This window comes from Phyllobates terribilis, unplaced genomic scaffold, assembly GCF_046119375.1.
Source record: "Phyllobates terribilis strain yellow unplaced genomic scaffold, ASM4611937v1 Scaffold_2__4_contigs__length_985480577, whole genome shotgun sequence".
NCBI classification, from domain to species: Eukaryota; Metazoa; Chordata; class Amphibia; order Anura; family Dendrobatidae; genus Phyllobates; species Phyllobates terribilis.
In genome coordinates this window covers 833,906,589-833,920,552 of record NW_027362762.1, presented here as the reverse complement: position 1 = coordinate 833,920,552, position 13,964 = coordinate 833,906,589, and positions in this window count along the sequence as shown.

Sequence of the window (13,964 nt, the reverse complement as noted above, 5' to 3'; positions counted from 1 at the left end):
GCGGCAGCTCCAAAGCTGCATTCAACGGGTCGCGTAGTCATCCAACATCTACTGCTAATAGACTCGCCACTTAGTTTGACTCCCTGGGCACGGACCAGGTCACCGCCACGAGACTACTACCCCCATCTGATCCGGCTCCGGGTAAGCCCCCGTGCGCGCGATGCCGCACGACACAGCGGGCCCAGGGGCGCGTCACACTTACTGGGAAGGACTGCCTAACCACAAACACGTGGACAGGTGAATGTGGCCAGGGACGGTACGGAGCCAGTCCACAACTTTTTTTTGCTGAGAGTTGTATTTAACTCGGTGAAAGGACTGGCATAGAGGGAAACCGTATCTACCCTGGGTGTCATTTCTCCCAGGAAGTCCTCTAATGCAGCTTGTTGCAGAAGCAATGGCAGTTCGTCCATCATCAACTCGCACTTGTCGGTGGTGCTTTGACACTCACACATCTTTCTTTGCGCATTTAATTTCATGAATACAGAGTTGGACAATGGCCTGATCTGCAATGCGGTTTAAGAAATAACATGCATTAGCATGTCCGATCCACATTACAAAAGCAGCCATAGAGTGTCCGGGAACCTTCCCCCATGCTTTTCTTAGCCAGGGCTGCTTCTCAGCAAGGTTGGACGGGCCCACCAGAAAACCGTAAACTCCTCCGGTGGGCCCTGGCTTCTCCTTCACGAGAGTTCATAGTGCTGTGGTGAGGCCATGATGATGATAGAGGCCACCATCTGCTTAGTTTTCTGTTACTTGGAATGCAAGTGCAAGTATGCAGCCAGCCATCCACCCACAGGCTGCAACACTAAAATGCCAGATTTCTAGGCAGCTGCTTGCACTTGAAATATGGCCTTTTAAGCTCGTGGAGGCGGAAGCTTTTCACAACCTCATGCCGGCGGCGGCCGGGTGTCCATACTCGGTCCCCAGCCGCCACTATTTCTCCCGGTATCGTCTCCACCTTCCACAAGCACGGGTCCCACAACATTACCCATGCCCTCCCCAGTGCACTTACTGGGAAGGACCGCCTAACGACAAACACGTGGACAGGTGAATGTGGCCAGGGTCGGTACGGAGCCAGTCCATAACTTTTTTTTGCTGAGAATATTTAGCTCAGTGAAAGGACTGGCATAGAGGGAAACCATATCTACTCCGGCTGTCATTTTTCCGTCACCAGGTTCCGCCCATTGTCACACATGACCATGCCTGGCTGTATGTTCAGCGGTGAGAGCCACAGATCAGGCTGCTGTGTTACAGCTTTCAACAACTCTGCAGCGCTGGGCGGTTTGTCAATTAGGCATTAAGCATGTTATCTTCAGCACAGCCTGTTGCCGCTTGGCTAAGGCAGTGCTGCAGTGCTGTCAGCTTGTGACTGATGTGGTCATTTCGGAGATGGAGGAGGAGGTGCAGGAGCCAAACAATGTGATTACATTGAGGTTAAATTGGTGACGCTGTTTTAAATACTAAAGAAAGATCCTATTGTTTTGTTTTTTTTACGTTATTTTTTAAGACAAATGCATTCACCGGGAAATGTCATTTTAACATTTTACAACCTTATCTGCCAATGTGGTGTGAGACACATCATCAGACACATCCTGTTTTATTTATGATGGAGGGACTCTGAAAGTCATAAAGCCTTTATAGGGACATCAGACTGCCCTTACTATTCTTAAAAGGCCAGCAGTCGGCCCTCGCTATTGTTAGAGAGCCATCAGCCGGCTAGGCTTTGTTGTTCCCTTTATTAACAAGTGGGTCCCTATACTGTTATTGCGTATCCAGTGACTGCAAGGGCTGCCAAAAATTTGGACGCAACCCAATACCCCTTTGAAGAGACATAGAGGAGGGTCTCAGTAAAAAAAATGTTCCCATTATAAAGGAGCGGGTCTCCTATAGTGGTAATGCCCATGCTGTGACTGCAAGGGCTGCCAAAATTTGGAAAAAACCCCACTAACAATTTAAAGACACACAGAGCAGGGCCACAGTAACAAGATACGACATGTTCCCATTAGAAAGGAGAGAGTCTGCTATACAGTTATAGGGTATGCAGTGAGTCCAACGGCTGACCAATTTTAGGAAAAACCCCACTAAGAATTTAAAGACACACAGAGCAGGGCCACAGTAACAAGCTACGACATGTTCCCATTAGAAAGGAGAGGGTCTGCTATACAGGTATAGGGTATGCAGTGAGTCCAACGGCTGACCAATTTTAGGAAAAACCCCACTAAGAATTTAAAGACACACAGAGGAGGGCCACAGTAACAAGTACGACATGTTCCCATTAGAAAGGAGAGAGTGTGCTATACAGTTATAGGGTATGCAGTGAGTCCAACGGCTGACCAATTTTAGGAAAAACCCCACTAAGAATTTAAAGACACATAGAGAAGGGCCACAGTAACAAGGTACGACATATTCCCATTAGAAAGGAGAGGGTCTGCTATACGGTTATAGGGTATGCAGTGACTCCAACGGCTGACCAATTTTAGGAAAAACCCCACTAAGAATTTAAAGACACATAGAGCAGGGCCACAGTAACAAGGTACGACATGTTCCCATTAAAAAGGAGAGGGTCTGCTATACAGTTATAGGGTATGCAGTGAGTCCAACGGCTGACCAATTTTAGGAAAAACCCCACTAAGATTTTAAAGACACTTAGAGCAGGGCCACAGTAACGACAAATTCCCATTAGAAAGGAGAGAGTCTCCCATAGTGTTGGCCTATGCAGTGAATGCAAGGGCTGCCAAAAATTTGGAGGCACTTCAATGCCCCTTGGAAAAGACGTGGAGGAGGGCCTCATAAAAAAATGTTCCCATTAGAAAGGAGCGGGCCTTCTATACTTGTAATGCCCATGCACTAAGTGTATGGGCTGACAAACATTTACCCCTGGCGGGTATACAGTGCTGGCCAAAAGTATTGGCACCCCTGCAATTCTGTCAGATAATACTCAGTTTCTTCCTGAAAATGATTGCAATCACAAATTCTTTGGTATTATTCTCTTCATTTAATTTGTCTTCAATGAAAAAAACACAAAAAGAATTGTCCTAAAGCCAAATTGGATATAATTCCACACCAAACCTAAAAACGGGGGTGGACAAAAGTATTGGCACCCTTTGAAAAATCATGTGATGCTTCTCTAATTCGTGTAATTAACAGCACCTGTAACTTACCTGTGGCACCTAACAGGTGTTCGCAATAACTAAATCACACTTGCAGACAGTTAACATGGATTAAAGTTGACTCAACCTCTGTCCTGTGTCCTTGTGTGTACCACATTGAGCATGGAGAAAAGAAAGAAGACCAAAGAACTGTCTGAGGACTTGAGAAACCAAATTGTGAGGAAGCATGAGCAATCTCAAGGCTACAAGTCCATCTTCAAAGACCAGAATGTTCCTGTGTCTTACGTGCGCAGTGTCATCAAGAAGTTTAAAGCCCATGGCACTGTGGCTAACCTCCCTAGTTGTGGACGGAAAAGAAAAATTGACGAGAGATTTCAACGCAAGATTGTGCGGATGGTGGATAAAGAACCTCGACTAACATCCAAACAAGTTCAAGCTGCCCTGCAGTCCGAGGGTACAACAGTGTCAACCCGTACTATCCGTCGGCGTCTGAATGAAAAGGGACTGTATGGTAGGATCCCAGGAAGACCCCACTTCTTACCCCGAGGCATAAAAAAGCCAGGCTGGAGTTTGTCAAAACTTACCTGAGAAAGCCTAAAACGTTTTGGAAGAATGTTCTCTGGTCAGATGAGACAAAAGTAGAGCTTTTTGGGAAAAAGCATCAACATAGAGTGTACAGGAAAAAAAAAGAGGCATTCAAAGAAAAGAACACGGTCCCTACAGTCAAACATGGCGGAGGTTCCCTGATGTTTTGGGGTTGCTTTGCTGCCTCTGGCACTGGACTGCTTGACCGTGTGCATGGCATTATGAAGTCTGAAGACTACCAACAAATTTTGCAGCATAATGTAGAGCCCAGTGTGAGAAAGCTGGGACTCCCTCAGAGGTCATGGGTCTTCCAGCAGGACAATGACCCAAAACACACTTCCAAAAGCACTATAAAATGGTTTTAGAGAAAGCACTGGAGACTTCTAAGGTGGCCAGCAATGAGTCCAGACCTAAATCCCATAGAACACCTGTGGAGAGATCTCAAAATGGCAGTTTGGAGAAAGCACCCTTCAAATATCAGGGACCTGGAGCAGTTTGCCAAAGAAGAATGGTCTACAATTCCAGCAGAGCATTGTAAGAAACTCATTGATGGTTACCGGAAAAGGTTGTTCGCAGTTATTTTGGCTAAAGGTTGTGCAACCAAGTATTAGGCTGAGGGTGCCAATACTTTTGTCCGGCCCTTTTTTGGAGTTTTGTGTGAAATGATCAATGATTTGATTTTTGCTTCATTCTCTTTTGTGTTTTTTCCTTGCAAGCAAATTAAATGAAGATAACAATACCAAAGAATTGCAATCATTTTCAGGAAGAAACTGAGTATTATCTGACAGAATTGCAGGGGTGCCAATACTTTTGGCCAGCACTGCACATGAACATAGTATATAAAAAAAATTTTTTACGGGCATCATAATCACCCTTTAAAAAAATTATGTGGGTGTTGCATCACGGACCACGGTCACCCTGGTGATATGGTGGTGGAGGATGAGGAGAAGGAGGAGGACAAGAACAAATAGCCAAAATCAGGAAGCGTATACCCATGTGTGGGTGTGAAAAGGTGCATAGGAATACACCTTCCAAGAAAAGACACTGGATTTGAGTTTATGTTACGCTGCTATTATTGAGTGGTGTTGAGAAGTCTGGCCCAATCCAGTCCTTGTTCATTTTTATAAGAATCAGCCTGTCAGCATTTTCAGTTGACAGGCGGATGCGCTTATCAGTTATAATTCCACCAGTGGCACTAAAAACCCACTCTGATAAAACGCTGTTGGCAGGGCAGGCCAGGACCTCCAAGTCATAGACAGCCAGTTCATTCCACGTATACAGCTTGGATACCCAATAATTATAAGGCACAGCGGAATCATGGAGGACGTTGGTATGGTCGGCAAGGTACTCCCTCAGCATCTTCCCAAACTTTGCACTCCATGTGAGAGTACCCCGCGCCTCAGGGACTGTGCGATGGGAGGGTCTGAGAAAACTCTCCCAGATTTTTGACAGTGTTCCCCTGCCTCTGCTGGATTGAAGTTGTGTCTCTCTCGCCTGTACTCCTTGGTTGTCCAACGAAGTGGGCCCTCTGCCGCCAGCATTATCATTTTAATAGTTCCGCAACTATCTGGTACAGCCCCATTTTTGTAGACCTGTCTGCCTCAGGAATAAGAGATATAAAGTTCTCCTTGTAGCGTGGGTCTAGAAGTGTCACCAACCAGTAATGACTGTCACCCAAAATTTTGAGAACGCGAGGGTCATGGGAAAGGCAGCATAACATAAACTCAGCCATGCGTGCCAGACTACTAACTGGCAAGACTTCCGTGTCCTCACCAAGAGGATGACTGATCATGCTCTCCTCCTCCTCCTCCTCCTGTGTCCTCTGGCCATCCACGCTGAACAGACGGTATGACAGCTGTGCAAGTAGTACCGTCTATAGTGCATGAAACTAGCTCCTGTCCTTCCTCCTCCTCCTCCTCTTCCTCATTGTCACCCAATCCACATTGGGATGAGATGAGGCTTGGCTGTGTGAAATCATCCTGTATGTTTCCTTGCTCCATCTCATCGTGCTCTGCCTGCAATGCATCCTCTTTGATTGTGAGCAAAGAGCGTTTTAGAAGACAGAGAAGCGGGATGGTGACGCTAATTATGGCGTCATCGCCACTCACCATCTTGGTGGAGTCCTCAAAGTTTTAAAGGATGGTACATATGTCTGACATCAATGTTCACTCCTGAGGTCTTATGTGTGGAGTCTGAACTGAATACCGACGGCCTTGTTGATGCTGGTACTCAACAACTGCCCTCTTCTGCTCACAAATCCTTCCCAACATCTGCAGTAGAGTTCCAACGCGTGGGGACATCACACACCAGTCTGTGAGCCGGAAGCTGCAAACGCTGCTGAAACACTGCAAGAGTGGCGGAAGCTGTAGCTGACTTTCTAAAATGGGCACACAGGCGGCGTACTTTAACAAGCAGATCCGGCAGCTCCGGGTAGGATTTGAGAAACCTCTGAACCACGAGGTTAAGCACATGGGCCAGGCATGGTACGTGTGTGAGCTCGCCTCGCCTCAGAGCCGCCACCAGGTTCCGGCCATTGTCACACACGACCATGCCTGGCTGTAGGTTCAGGGGTGTGAGCCACAGATGTGGCTGCTCTTTCAGAGCTGTCCACAACTCTTCAGCATTGTGTGGTTTTTCACCTAAGCATATTAGCTTCAGCACAGTCTGTTGCCACTTGGCCGACGCAGTGCTGCAGTGCTTCCAGCTTGTGACTGATGTGGTCATTTCGAAGATGGAGGCTGAAGAGGGGAGGAGGCTGAGGAGGATGAGGTGCAGGAGCTGTAGACCGTGGGGTCAACCCTGATTGACCTAGGGCCCGCAATCATTGGTGTCAGGAGGACGTGTTCCTTCCCAAGGTCCGACTGGGTCCCGGCTTCCATAATGTTAACCCAGTGTGCAGTCAGCGAGATGTACAATCCCTGCCCACAAGCACTTGTCCACGTGTCCGTGGTTAGGTGGACTTTACCGGTAACTGTGTTGTTGAAGGCACGGCTAATGTTTTGGGACACGTGCTTGTGTAATGCGGGGACGGCACACCGGGAGAAATAGTGGCGGCTGGGGACCGAGTACCGAGGGACGGCCACCGCCATCAGGTTGCGGAATGCTTCTGTCTCCACGAGCCTAAAAGGCAACATTTCGAGAGCAAGCAGTCGTGAAATGTGAGAATTTAGTAGTGTGGCCTGTGGGGCGTTGGCTGCATATTTGCACTTGCATTCCAAGGACTGGGGTATGGACAACTGAACGCTGCGCTGGGACAAAGACATGGACGTGCTTCCTGATGCTGCTACTTGAGAGTGTGCAACGACAGGTGCAGGACAGGAGGCATCTTCGCATGCACCATGGACAGGGGATTGGCTTGCATGCACAACAGCGGAAGAAGCAATGGTGCCACCCACAGACACTGTTCCTGGACCCTGGGGTTCGGCCCACAAAGTCGGGTGCTTTGCTGCCATGTGCCTGATCATGCTGGTGGTGATCAGGCTGGTTGTTTTGCCACCCCTACTGATGCTGGCCTGGCAGGTGGTGCAAATGGCCTTTTTGGGGTTATTGGCAGAGTCTTTAAAAAACAACCAGACTCAGGAAGACCTAACAGTTGTACTGGCAACTTCCTTCGTGTTGGTGTTACGGGGAACGGTTGCCTGCCTTCTGTCTTCGGCCACCACACTGCTTCTTCCTGCCTGTTGGGGTGCTCTGCCTCCCTCCCCCTGTGTGCTGCTGTCCTCGCTCTGCATGTCCTCCTGCCAGGTTGGGTCAGTTACTATATCATCCACCACCTCGTCTTCCACTTCCGCACCCTAGTCCTCCTCCTGACATTCTGGCAATTGTGTCTCATCATCGTCCACCTCTTGTGACACTTTCCCACCGTCGCCTTCGTTTGACCGTGGCTGCTCAAATATTTGGGCATCGCTACACGCGATCTCCTCTTGCCCCGCTTCAAGTGGACCGGACGAGAGGCCCGAATCTATAAATGGAAAAGTGAACAGCTCTTCAGAGTGTCCAAGTGTGGGATCAGTTGTCTCTGGGTACTCGGCATGGTGGGAGGAAGGAAGATCAGGGTGAGGAATATGCGGTCCAGACTCACGGCTACTGAAACTTGACCATGTGGAAGACAGGGTGTTGGTGGTGGTGGTGGCTAAGTGACTGGAAGCATTATCCGCTATCCAACCAACAACCTTTTGACACTGCTCTGGGTTCAATAGTGGTGTGCTGCGGTCCCCTAGAAATTGGGACAGGAAGGTCAGGCGAGAAGATGTGGGTGTTTGTTGTGCCACAATTTCAGCTTGCCCACGGCTTTGTCCTCGGCCTCTGCATGCACCATTACCATCACGTCCAGTTCCCCGTCCCTTGCCACGTGCCTTGCCCATTTTAAAAGGAGGACAGTATCCTCCACGCTCACTACAAATGTCTGAGTTTGGAGCGAACTTATATGTGATCCGTGTGACGGAGAAAACAGAGTTTTAAATACCTGGCCTGTAGGTAAGTAGTTTGAACAGCAAACTGCTGTGAATTGCTTCACTGACACACTAAAGGAAATTTTTAATGGAGGTCTGAAATGGCAGTATTTTATGACAACGTATATGTGATCCGTGTGTTGGAGAAAACAGAGTTTTAAATACCTGGCCTGTAGGTAATGTGAGGCAGCGACCGGGATCGTATACCAGGGACGTTATATATCCCCCAGAATGTGTACAGAGACCTATTAAATCCATTGGAGTGCTTTGCAGTCACAAACTCACCTGCGGCTGCAATGCAGGAATGAAGGTGAGCAATGACCAGGTCAGACTACCTGGCTAAGGCAGATTAAGTAAAACCCGGCAGGGCCTTAATTTCTTGGAGGAGGTCACAGGAGGCATTGGGGCGGCCTCCTCCCTCCAACCCGGGTTTTCCAGTGGCTCTTGCCACAGGTCCTTTAAAACCCCTGCTCTAACGATTAGTGTAGTTCTATGTTGGAACCTGCTAGAGCACAGCAGGAAAGCTCAGCAGGATTGAGTGTGGCTGAACCCCCGCCTGGGAAGGCTCTGCACCTGTCAGGCTCTGAGCGGCCCGGCGCGGCCGTTGCCCCCGGCAACCGTTGTTTATGGACTCCTGTTAACCCGGCTGCGAACCGGAGGACTTTCTGTTTACCCGTGAGCTGCTGTATAAAATGGTTTATGTTGGACTTGGGCTTGGGTCACTGCCTCCATTTCTGCACGGTGTGAACACCGCCGCTCTACAGCTTGGTGGAGAATGCGGGCATAGTGACTGAGGCATACTCCCACCGGCAGCTGCATGACCACAATCCAGCCTGCCACCTTTCAGTTCCACCCCATGGACAAAATGGTACTGTTAAAGCAGCTGGTACTCACCCAGCCGCAGCAGCAACAAACAAATGAATTGTTGCTGCAACAGATTGCTGCCTTGTGGGAGACGTCGACGGCGCCAGCCCTGGAACGTCGAGAGGCCCGGGACAAGGTTCGCTCAGCGTTGAGGAAGATGGGACCGGAGGATGACGTGGAAGCCTTCCTGACGATCTATGAGCGCACAGCAGAGCGGGAAAACCTACCGGCCAGCCAGTGGGCAGAAGTGGTGGCTCCGTTTCTTGTCGGCGATGCCCAAAAGGCCTACTTCGACCTAAGTCGAGAGGACACCCAGGACTACCAGAGGCTCAAAGGTGAGATCCTTGCCCGGCTGGGGGTCAATACATACGTGACTGCGGATATAGCCTCCGGGTCTCAATGTATGCCCAGACCGTCTTCACAGCGAGCGCCGACCCAAGGGACAGTGAACTCCAACTATGCCAAGTACTGGTTAATGGGTACCCCACAGAGGCCCTCCTGGACTCAGGGAGCCTCGTGACTCTGGTACATGGGTCGCTAGTGGGAGGAGACAACCCCAGTGGACGGCCAGTCGGGGTTGTGTGTATCCATGGGGACCTCAGAGAGTACCCAACTGCAGAGGTAGTTTTGTCCACGCCATGTGGAGATATAAAACGTGGTGGGGGTGGTAAAAACTCTTCCCTATGGGACTGTGTTGGGAAGAGACTTGCCCCTGTTCTGGACTCTGTGGAAAAACAAAATCCACTCTCCCCCGGTAAAATGTATTACAGGCGCTGTACCAGACGAACCTGCCGTAGGGGTGTCCAACCTAGGGACAGAGTGTGACCCCGATAGGTTTCCCTTAGAGGTGCTGGCAGGAGAGTTCGAGGAGACCCCATCGATCCCTGAGCTGGAGGTGTCCCGGGACACGTTTGGGACGGCTCAGCTACAGGATCCCACCCTGACTCAGGCGCTGGAAAGGGTGGTAGAGGTAAACGGCGTAGCCCAACAGCCCGGTGCAGATACTGTATTTCCCTGCATGGTAGTCAACGGTGAGTTGCTCTATGGGATAGATGAGATCAGGGACGAGGTCGTGGAACAGTTGGTGGTATCTCAGTCGTACCGTCGGGTGGTTCTAGATTTGGCACATACACACCTGCTGGGTGGACACTTAGGTGTAAAAAAGACGCAAGAACGTATCTTGCACAGATTCTTTTGGCCAGGGGTTTACGCGGAGGTCAAAAGGTACTGTGAATCCTGCCCCGAATGTCAGTTGACCACACCCACCGCAAGTTTCCGTAGCCCATTGGTACCCCTGCCAGTGATGGAGGTACTTTTTTAACGGATTGCAATGGACTTGGTAGGGCCCATTGTAAAATCTGCCCGAGGCCACCAACATATACTGATGGTCGTCGACTATGCCACCCGATACCCGGAGCCTATACCACTACGCCACACCTCAGCAAAACTGATTGCACGGGAGCTGTTTGCCATGTTCTGTCGCCTTGGACTACCTAAGGAGATCCTTACAGATCAGGGGACCCATTTTATGTCCAAAGTGACAAGGGAACTGTGCAAATTGCTAAAAATTAAACAATTGCGCACCTCAGTGTACCACCCTCAAACCGACGGTCTAGTAGAACAGTTCAATAAAACCCTCAAGTCCATGTTAAAAAAGGTGGTTTCTAAGGATGGAAGGGATTGGGACATGTTGCTACCCTATTTGATGTTCGCCGTCCGTGAGGTACCCCAGGCTTCCACAGGGTTCTCTCCCTTTGAGTTATTGTACGGCAGACACCCTAGGGGTCTGTTGGACGTAGCCAAAGAGACATGGGAACAAGAGCCGACTCCACATAGGAGAATAATTGAACACGTGGCTACTATGCAGGACCGGATCGCGGCGGTCATGCCCATCGTGAAGGAACATCTGTTAGATGCCCAGGCAGCCCAGAGGCGCACATATAATAAAAGAGCCAGAGTCAGGTCTTTTAACAAGGGCGATCGGGTGTTAGTACTGGTACCCACAGCCGAGAGTAAGCTCATGGCCAAGTGGCAAGGGCCATATGAGGTTCGAGAAAAAGTGGGGGAGGTAAATTACAGGGTGTATCAGCCCGGAAGGAGGAAACCTGAGCAGCTTTACCATGTAAACCTGCTAAAGCCTTGGAAAGATCAAGAGTGTTTAGTTACAGACGTCACCCTGGGCATATCGCCAGAGAGTTCTCTACCTTCAGCCAGGGAAGCATCCGAGGGGGAGGTCAGGATAAGTGATGCCCTCACTAAACAGCAGCGACGGGAGGCTCGCTCGCTGGTGCAGCTGTTAGAACTCTCCTGTTAGGTTTTTTTTAGTTTGCTGGTCACATGACCATTTTTGCCTATTTAATCCGGCTCCGCCCTCCTGGCCTTGCTGGACTTCATTGTATTTTCTACTCTTGAGCTAGCTTGGTGCTCTGCTGCCGTTCTCTGTTAGTTTTGCTAGGTCTTCTGACCTCTATGCTTTTTGTTGTGTGTTTGTCTTTGACTGCTACTATTTCTGCTAGGAGGTGTCCAACTTATCCCAGTCCCTAGTTCTTGTAGGGATCCCTCCCTCACATCTATAGGTCTTCGTACAGATTAGCCGAGGACTTTAGCGGGTCTGATTGCAGGATCAGGTTCCCCGTTACATCGTAGGGATCTAGTTTAGTTCTATTGTAGGGACAGATCTCCTGTCTTTCCTTAGTCCCTGTAGCAGATCATAACAGTAAGTCCAGCCATAAAAGAAAAAAAAAAAAAAAAAAAAAATTTTCTCTAAGGAAAGACCTCCAGTTTTCCATCATGGTCTCGGTTCAAGATGTGGCTCAACGCTTGCAGGGACTCTCTCTGGAGGTGGCCAAGCTCCAACAACACGTGAGTAGCTGTTCTGGAGCACATTTTGTGGAACCAAAGGTACGTCTGCCTGATTTATTTTTTGGCGAACAACAAGATTTTTTTTCTTTTAAAAATGCTTGTTTATTGTATTTTCGTTTGAGACCCGGATCCTCTGGTGATGAATCACAGCGCATAGGGTTCATAATGTCACTTTTGCGCAAAGATCCTCAGGGATGGGCCTTCTCTCTCCAACCTAGTGATCCGTGCTTTAGATCAGTGGATAGTTTTTTTTCTGCTTTGGGTTTGTTGTATGATGATCCTGATCGTGTCTCATCTGCTGAGTCTGAATTGAGATGTTTGAGGCAGGGATCAGGTAATGTGGAAAAATATTGTTCTCACTTCCGTCGGTGGTCTGCCCAGGTGGGGTGGAACGATTCAGCTTTGAAAAGCTTGTTTCTTGCAGGGCTAGGTGAAAGGGTTAAGGATTTACTGATTGCTTATCCCACACCTGGAAACTTGCAGGAGGCAATGCAATTAGCTATACGGGTGGACAGGAGACTGCGTGCAAGGGTTAATGAGAGCAAATCCTCTGCTATGTCAGCTCCGAGTCCTGAGAGGGTCTGTGCTGACAATGGAGAGCCGATGGAGATTGGGGCGATGGCACCCCGCTCTCAGGAAAAAGACCGCAGGCTTTCTGAAGGCTTGTGCTTCTATTACGGAAATTCTGGTCATTTTATTAAGAACTGTGTGCTTCGTATGAAGAAAGAAAAAAAAATGGTCAGTCATGCACGTATTGCCTGTTTAAATTCTAAGGGAGTATTCCTATCTGCTACTACTGCTGCTCAGGATGAATTAATTGAATTTCGGGTTTTTGTGGATTGTGGTTCTACTCTGAATGTGATTGATGGGGGATTCTTGGAAAAACTTAGATTAGAACCTAAAACTTTGTCATCCCCTATTGCTGTGGTTTCTGTTGATGGCTCTCCCTTGAAGAGTGTTACTCATAAGGTCTGTGAATTTCCCCTCACTATTAATGGTATTCATCAAGAGAATTTGGATTTGGTGGTATTGGATAATTTGCCTTCTTCAGTAATATTGGGGTTACCCTGGTTAAAATTGCACAATCCTGTACTGGATTGGTCTACCAATGAAATTAAGTCCTGGAGCCCTAAGTGTTATGACAAGTGTTGTAACGGACGTATTGCTGCGGTGGAAAAAGGGGAATTACCTGTACCTATTCAGGATTTTTGGAGAGTTTTTTCTGAGGAGGAGTCACAAATTTTGCCTCCCCATAGAGACTATGATTGTACCATTGAATTTGTCCCTGGAGCGACTCTTCCTAAAAGTCGTTTATTTAATCTTACTATTCCTGAGAGAAAGGCTTTGGAGGAATGCATACAGACAAGCTTGGCCGCCGGTCACATTAGGCCTTCCAAGTCTCCTGTGGCTGTTGGATTTTTTTTTGTAAAAAAAAAAGATGGCGGTTTACGTCCTTGTCTGGACTTTCGTGAGATTAATAAAATTACTGTACGCAATCCTTACCCACTGCCATTGATTCCTGATTTATTTAACCAGTTAGTGGGGGCCAAGTGGTTCTCTAAAATTGATCTCCGGGGGGCATACAATTTGTTGCGCATGAAGGAGGGTGATGAATGGAAGACTGCTTTTAACACTCCTGTGGGTCATTTTGAGAATCTGGTGATGCCTTTTGGTCTTACCAATGCTCCAGCATTTTTTCAGAATCTTATTAATGACATCCTTAGACCTTTAATCGGCAAAAATGTGGTTGTGTATTTGGATGACATTCTGATTTATTCGCCTGATCTGGAGTCTCATTGGCGGAGCGTACGTGAGGTATTACAGTTATTAATGGACAATTCGCTTTTTGCTAAGCTGGAGAAATGTGAGTTCGCTGTACAGAGAATTAGTTTTTTGGGCTACATTATCTCCAGTGAAGGTTTTGAGATGGACCCGGTTAAAGTTCAAGCTGTGCAGGAATGGCCTAGGCCTATTGGTTTGAAATCGATACAGAGGTTTTTGGGTTTCGCCAATTATTACAGAAAATTCATAAAAAAAATTTCTATTATTGTCAAACCGCTGACCGATCTCACCAGGAGAGGTGCTAATGCGG